Genomic DNA, 8,029 nt, shown 5'->3' on the forward strand with positions numbered 1-8,029 from the left:
AGAGAAGAAGCTAGTAACTACAGACCAGTTAGCTTGACATCCTTAGCAGTAAACTTATGGAAAATCTTCTACAAATAATATTGGTATATTTTACCTACTAAAAACCAACAACTTGATGGACCCAAACCAGCCTGGCTTTACTGAGGGCCGATCATTTCACACCAACCTCATTGATTTCTATGACAATGTCACAAAAGTGTCAGATGAAGGTGTTGTCTTGGATACCACTTATTTGGACTTCAGCAATTCCTTCAATATGTTTCTACATAAAGAGTTATTGAGGATTGGGCCTGGATAGCTCAGTGGATTTGCAGTTGTCTGAAGGATAGAGATCAGAGGGTTGTTGCTAATGGCGGGTATGTGACTCTTGTAGTTACAAGTGGTGACCACAAGGGTCTGTTCTGGGATCTATTCTTGATAATATGTTTGTAAGTGACAAAGGTTTGGTAGAGAAGGTTTTTCCATTTGCCGATGACACAAAAGTGTTTCAATAGGGTTAATGTTCCTGGAGGTGTTTGTAATGTGGAAAATGATTAAACTTCACTAGATAAGAGTTCAAAACAGTGAAAACTGCTGTTCAAAGGGGTATCCAGGTATCAGACAATCGTATTTAAATCCTTTTAATGGTTTATTTGATTAGTGAGATACAGAATATCAACAAAAAAAATCCAAAAATACGTATTTCAAATAAATTCTGAATTAATTTGTATTTTACTCAGTGAAATAAGTATTTGATCTTTCTTGCTCTCAGATGTTATACAGGTAAAAAACTTAGATTAGGAACACTCTCTTAAAGGGAGTGCTCATAATCTCAGCTTGTTACCTGTATAAAGGACACTTGTCCACAGAAGCAATCAGTCAGATTCCCAAGTCTCCACCATGGCCAAGACCAACGAGCTGTCGAAGGATGTTGGGGACCAGATTGTAGACCTACACAAGGCTGGAATAAATAATCAGAGGGTTGTTGGTAATGGTGTGTATTCTGACCAGAGACTGGTTACAAGTGGTGACCACAAGGGTCTGTTCTGGGATCTATTCTTGTTAATATGATTGTAGACCTACACAAGGCTGGAATGGGCTACAAGACCATCCTGCAGCGCCCGCAAGGTCACCCTGCTCAAGAAAGCTCATGTACAGGCCCGCCTGAAGTTTGCCAATGAACATATGAATGATTCAGCAGGAGGACCTTGCAGACACTGAAGGATTTCAGTCCTTCACAATGTGATGTGTTACCAATTGTTTTCTTGGGGATTATGGTCCCAGCTGCCTTTAGATCATTGACAAGATCCTCCGGTGTAGTTCTGATTCCTCACTATTTCCATGATTATTGAAACTCCATGAAGTGAGAGCTTGTACTTAGCCCCCGCCCGATATGAGGTTGGGATGTGAGGATGAGATATGAGGAAGGGATATGGGGACCTCATATAAGGTCAGGATAGGAGGACAAGATATGAGGACAGGTTACAAAGTTGGGATATGAGCATGAGATATGAGAAAGGGATATGGGGACCTCATATGAGGTCAGGATAGGAGGATGAGGTATTAGGAATGGTTACAAGGTTGGGATATGAGGATGAGATATGGGAACCTGATATGAGTTCAGGATACGAGGACAGAATATGAGGTCGGAATATGAGCATGAGATATCAGGTGGGGATATGAGGTCAGGATATGAGCATGAGATATCAGGTGGGGATATGAGGACAGGATAGGAGGATGAGATATATGGATAGGATGTAAGGTCGGGATATGAGGTCGGGATATGAGCATGAGATATCAGGTGGGGATATGAGGTCAGGATATGAGCATGAGATATCAGGTGGGGATATGAGGACAGGATAGGAGGATGAGATATATGGATAGGATGTAAGGTCGGGATATGAGGTCGGGATATGAGCATGAGATATCAGGTGGGGATATGAGGTCAGGATATGAGCATGAGATATCAGGTGGGGATATGAGGACAGGATATGAGGTCAGGATATGGGCATGAGATATCAGGTGGGGATATGAGGACAGGATAGGAGGATGAGATATATGGATAGGATGTAAGGTCGGGGTATGAGGACAGGATATGAGGTCGGGATATGAGCATGAGATATCAGGTGGGGATATGAGGTCAGGATATGAGCATGAGATATCAGGTGGGGATATGAGGACAGGATATGAGGTCAGGATATGGGCATGAGATATCAGGTGGGGATATGAGGACAGGATAGGAGGATGAGATATATGGATAGGATGTAAGGTCAAGGTATTAGGATGAGATATGAGGACAAGATTTGCAAGTTGCTTTTCCTTTCCCACAAGATTTAGGTGTAAAGACTGGGCAATGCCGGGTACTCTGCAAATGTTTAATTAAGCTAATACATAGTGCATCAGTCTCAGAGTGTACATTATAGGGATATAATGTAGACATCTTACCTGACATGATCTGTAATACAGGAACCAGATATATTATTTTCAATTATACAAATGAGGTCACTTTATATAATAAGACACGACCCTCCGGGGAGTCCCCTCCGCCGCCCGCCATATAGTCAGGAGACTCATTACTGGTTATATCCATATTCCACAGCTAATAATAATCTTATGACTCTGAAATGAATGTATTCATATAGGAACAGTCTTGAAGTGAACATATACCTGGAATACACAGTATTTTTACCTTTTAGATCCAGATACAAAAACATGTTTTTTATGTTTTTTTCTAATCTTTTTCTATTTTTTTATAGTTTTATTTTTTCCATAAAATCTTTGGTACATTATTATAGGGGCAGCCATCTTGCTTGAGCTGATTTTGAAAACAATTAGTGATAATATTTATGGCAATCCCAATGAATATCTCCAGACCCTGTTCTTTGTATGGGACATGTTTGTGAGCATGCTGAGTGACCTGTGCAGAGATCGTTCTGCGGGGAGGGGGAGGCTGAGCTCCTATTGTTTCCTTATCTACAGCTGTCACCTCTCACCATAATACTGTGCAGATCACTTTCCAGCAGCCTTCTCCTTATTATCATAGACAGAACAGGAAGTCTCAGCTTAGTTTTTAGGCTTAGTGGCCAAACTGCAAGGTTTCAGGATTAACAAACAAATTCTTAAATATGTTTAACATAAAAACTTCAGCTAAACAATAAGTCATTTTTCTGATGACACATTACATGGAGTCCAGGACTGTCCAATGTCAGGCCCTCAGGTTTTGTAGGTAAGGAAGACCTTGCAGCTACAGAGTGTTTTTGATTTTTCTAGGTCACCTACAAAAATCAAAAACACTCTGTAGCTGCAAGTTTTTTTTTTTTATCAAAAAGTTAAATTCTGCACTGCTCAAAAAAATAAAGTGAACACTAAGATAACACATCCTAGATCTGAATAAACTAATCGTATGAAATACTTTCGTCTTTACATAGTTGAATGCGCTGACAACAAAATCACACAAAAATTATCAATGGAAATGAAATGTAACAACCCCTGGAGGTCTGGATATGGAGTCACACTCAAAATCACAGTGGAAAACCCCACTACAGGCTGATCCCACTTTATGTAATGTCCTTAATACAAGTCCCAATGAGGCTCAGTAGTGTGTGTGGCCTCCACGTGCCCGTATGACCTCCCTACAACGCCTGGGCATGCTCCTGATGAGGTGGAGGATGGTCTCCTGAGGGATGTCCTTCCAGACCTGGACTCCTCCTCCACATCTCCTGATGTACTGGCCTGTCTCCCTCTAGCGCCTTCATGCTCTGGACACTATGCCGACAGACACAGCAAACCTTCTTGTCACAGCTCGCATTGATGTGCCATCCTGGATGAGCTGCACTACCTGAGCCCCTTGTGTGGGCTGTAGACTCCGTCTCAGGCTACCACTAGACTGAAAGCACCGCCAGCATTCAAAAGTAACCAAAACATTAGCCAGGAAGCATAAGAAGTGAAAAGTGGTCTGTTGTAGAACCACTCCTTTATTGGGGGTGTCTTGCTAATTGTCTATAATTTCCCCCTGTTGTCTGTTCCATTTGCACAACAGCATGTGACATTGATTGTCAATCAGTGTTCTTCCTGAGTGGACAGTGGGATTTCACAGAAGTGTCATTGACTTGGAGTCACATTGTGTTGTTTAGGTGTTCCCTTTATTATTTTGAGCAGTGTATTATAAATATGATGCAGTTTCTCTCATATCCGTGGCAGCTCTGGACTACAATGAAATATAACTTAGGATCAGTACAGGATAAGTAATGTTATGTATGTACACAGTGACCTCACCAGCAGAATAGTGAGTACAGCTCTGGAGAGAGGTTGTGTTCTGCTGAGCTCCTGAGACTTCCACAGAAGCAGTGATTTCCTTCCGCGCCTCCCCAGGTGTGTGGCATACACCTGGGTAGGTTCTCCTGCTATGGAGCCCAGGGGATCTGGAGCTTCATCTTGCACTCCCCGTACCCGGCCGGCGGGGGGTGCCAAGGAAAATGCCACGGCCACTAATCAGGACGGAATTAGGAGAACAACCAGGGCTCACAGTAATGTGGTGCCCCCTCCCCCATCCTCAGCTGGGAGCTGCAAAGCTTCCAGCAAAAGCCCTGCAAGGAAAAGAAGCTCTTCCAGGCAGAGGAGTGCAGTGAATGCAGCGGTGTCTGGACCCTCACAACCCCAGCAATGGGGGGTAAAGGGGAACAGAGAATCCAGGCGAAGATGGCTGAAAAGGAACAGCTTGGAAAGCAGCTTCGTGGCCTTAGAGAAGATCTAAAGTTTGCCATCTATCAAGCGGATCAGGCACCTAAGGCAAAGAGATCAGCATTCAACACCAAGGTGAGGTCTCTGAGGAAAGAGGTGGAGGAGCTTGTGAGGAGGAGATCGGACATTGTGGAGGAGCTTGTGAGGAGGAGATCGGACATTGTGGAGGAGCTTGTGAGGAGGAGATCGGACATTGTGGAGGAGCTTGTGAGGAGGAGATCGGACATTGTGGAGGAGCTTGTGAGGAGGAGGTCGGACATTGTGGAGGAGATTGTGAGGAGGAGATCGGACATTGTGGAGGAGCTTGTGAGGAGGAGATCGGACATTGTGGAGGGTGCTGGGTTTCTTGGTGAGAAGCTAATTCATGAAGAGAGGTTCTCCAGCATGAGGGCCTCCAGAGGTTGTGAAAGTCAGCAAGATGAGGATTGCCGCAGTGAGGAGGAGGAGATGGAGGAAGATGATGGAGGTGAGGAGGGCAATGTGAGTGAGGGGGATATGGACACTGTATCGGTATGTGCCACCATTGCTACCCCTGACCCCCCACTTACCCTGAGTGCAGACTATATAAACCCAGCTCAGGTGGCCTTACCTCTCTCCAGTGAGGATGATGACGGCAGTGACTGCGGTGAAGGCAGCGGCTTGGCAGACGGGGGTCTCCTGCGGGCCATTGTAATGCAGGAGTCACCCACCCGTCTAGAAAATTTTTCTTTTGGAGACAATTTGGGCCCAGAAGAGAAGAGGAGGAATAAAAAAAAAGGGCAAGAAAAGAAAGAAAACTGAGGGACAAGTGAAGTTTGTCTTTTCTCCCTTCCAGCAGTCTGAGTCGGCTGAAAAGTCGGTTCAGGGTGCTGGGTCCCCCAACCTGCCAGACCCCGTTTCTGTAGTGGAGCGGGGCCAGCATGGGGGATACAGTAGTGCACCCAAAATGGCCGTGGGTGCTATAGAAAAAAAAGGGCACCCTCCTGTGAGGGGGGAGGGTGTCCAGTCACCAGAAAATGGCGGCAGATTCACCCGTTCAGTTGAAGTGGGCGGTACAGGTCCTGGCGCTGCAGGGCACTCTCCTGTGAGGGGGGGGGAGTGTCCGGGCACCGGACCTTGTTGGTTCAGGGGGTGGTCCCCTAGGTGATGTGGTTGGTACCGGTTCTGGCGCCAGGGGGCACTCCGCTGTAAAGGGGGAGGTTCCCTGTGCGTCGGCTGTAGCAGGCGAGGGACAGTCATTTTGCGAGGGGGTGCGGCCACCTATGTCAGAGGCGGAGCGTGTGTCTGCATCCCAAGAGACGGGAAGAAAGAACTATGCAGCGCCAATTCTGAAACCGGCAGCCATTAAACATGCAAAAGACCCAGCCAGCCCAGTCTGTAACACACCAAGGGAGAGTGTAGGCAAGAGTGAAAGTGAGAGCAAAAATGGTAATGTGCAGAATGTGAATTATGGTGGTGTGCATGGGAGGAGTTGTGGTAGCAGTGTGGATGAGGGGGGAACTTGGAGTGCAAGAGAGGGGTGCAAGAGAGGGGTGCAAGTGGAGTGCAAGAGAGGGGTGCAAGTGGGGTGCAAGAGAGGGGTGCAAGTGGAGTGAAAGAGAGGGGTGCAAGAGGGGTGCAAGAGAGGAGTGCAAGTGGAGTGCAGGAGAGGGGTGCAAGAGAGGGGTGCTAGTGAAATGCAGGTGAGGAGCGGTAGTGGAATGGGAGAGAGAGGTGTTATGGCTGATGTTTCTGTCAAGAATAATGGTCCTGGTTTGGTTTCTGGTTCGACTGCCCCCCCGGTAGTGGCTGCTTCTCCCAGAAGCTATGCCAGCGTCACTGCCGGGGGATCCCCTTCTCCATCTGGCTCTGGGGGTCACTTGCAACAGCGCCTCCTGAAGGCTCTACGTAGGGGAGACAGGTTGATCCAGGTAGAGGGGAGGGGTGAGGTTGACCTGTCTTTTTGGATAGAAAGACACGGCTTAGGCGCCTTCCGAGAACAAAATGGGGAGGTGGTCTGGTCCCTCCCGACATCCAGGCAGGAAAGTGGCCATAGGAATGTGGTCCATTTAGTGTGGAGGGGCGAAGATGCGTGTCCGACTCGGGGTAAAGTGGTTGAGCTCGTCCTCCGGATGGAATTCAGGGCAAGTGACATCTTTGCCCTGATCCACCCCTACGGTACTTCCGAGTTTGACATCAGCTTCGCTCGGCCAGAGGGTTTGGAACTTTTCTGGTCGAACTATGAGGTGGTGAAAAGCGAGCCCGGCCGTAAAGGCGATATCCCGTCAGAATTTGGTCAAGAAAGTGACCATTTTGACACGTAACGAGTCACTATCTTGCTATGACATCATGACCTGGCTCAGCCGACATGGGGATGTGACGGACATGCCAAAAAAGAACTATGATGAACATGGGATCTGGTCTGGGGCCTGGACGTTTTCTGTCAAACTGAAGCGTTCGGGGAGCACTGTTGCCGACATCCCATCAGCTGCTTTTCTTGGGAGAGACAGAATCCAAGTTTTCTACCAGGGGCAGCCCAAGGTCTGTCACAGGTGTGGCAGCCCCACTCACTTTAGCGCAGCCTGTACCGTGCAGGTCTGTGCACTGTGCGGTGGGGTAGGTCATCTTGCCGCATCCTGTAGGCAGATCCGGTGTCATCTGTGTGGTGTCTTAGGACACTCTTTCAGCCGTTGTCCTAGCGCCTTTGCCCGTGCGACGGTCACCTTGGCTGGAGACAGCAGTAATGTTGCTTCAGCTGGGGAGGGCACGAGTGCGGGTGAAGGTGCAACAGGGTCAGTGAAGAGGAAAAGTCCTGCCAAGCTGAGGCGGGAGGCTAATCGGAGAAGGAGCAGGGAACTGGAGAGTTCCCATGTGGCAGGGGTAGCTTCTGACCCTGCTCCAGAGGTTAGTCCTGAAACTGCTGAGGCCCTGGAGGAGAATGTGCTGGATGAGGAAATGAGGAGAATCTGTAGAGAAGAGGGCAGCAAGGCCGATCTTTCCGATTCCTCCCACTATGAAAGTGTGGATGAGTAGGGTGAAGAGCGGCCAAAAAAGAAGGGCAATAAAAGGGGAAAGAAGAGGTCGGAGCCCTCTAGTCCCCGTGCTACGGACCAGGTCCCAAGCGGAAGCTTACCTGCCCCCCCTCTGATTGATCTGTCTAACCGGTACTCTGTCCTTGAAGACATCTCCTCCCCTTCCTTGGAGGAGGGGGTCGAGGATGGGGTGCCTGAAGTGGGGAAGCCTCCAGGGGGAACTGGGCCCTGTTCTGATGGGGCAATTTCCTCAGGGGATGGGGCCAAACCGGAGCCAGGTGGAGATGGGGATTCAAAAATGGACCTGTCAGAATCAAAAA

The sequence above is a fragment of the Hyla sarda genome, chromosome 4, assembly GCF_029499605.1.
Source record: "Hyla sarda isolate aHylSar1 chromosome 4, aHylSar1.hap1, whole genome shotgun sequence".
Classification (NCBI taxonomy): domain Eukaryota; kingdom Metazoa; phylum Chordata; class Amphibia; order Anura; family Hylidae; genus Hyla; species Hyla sarda.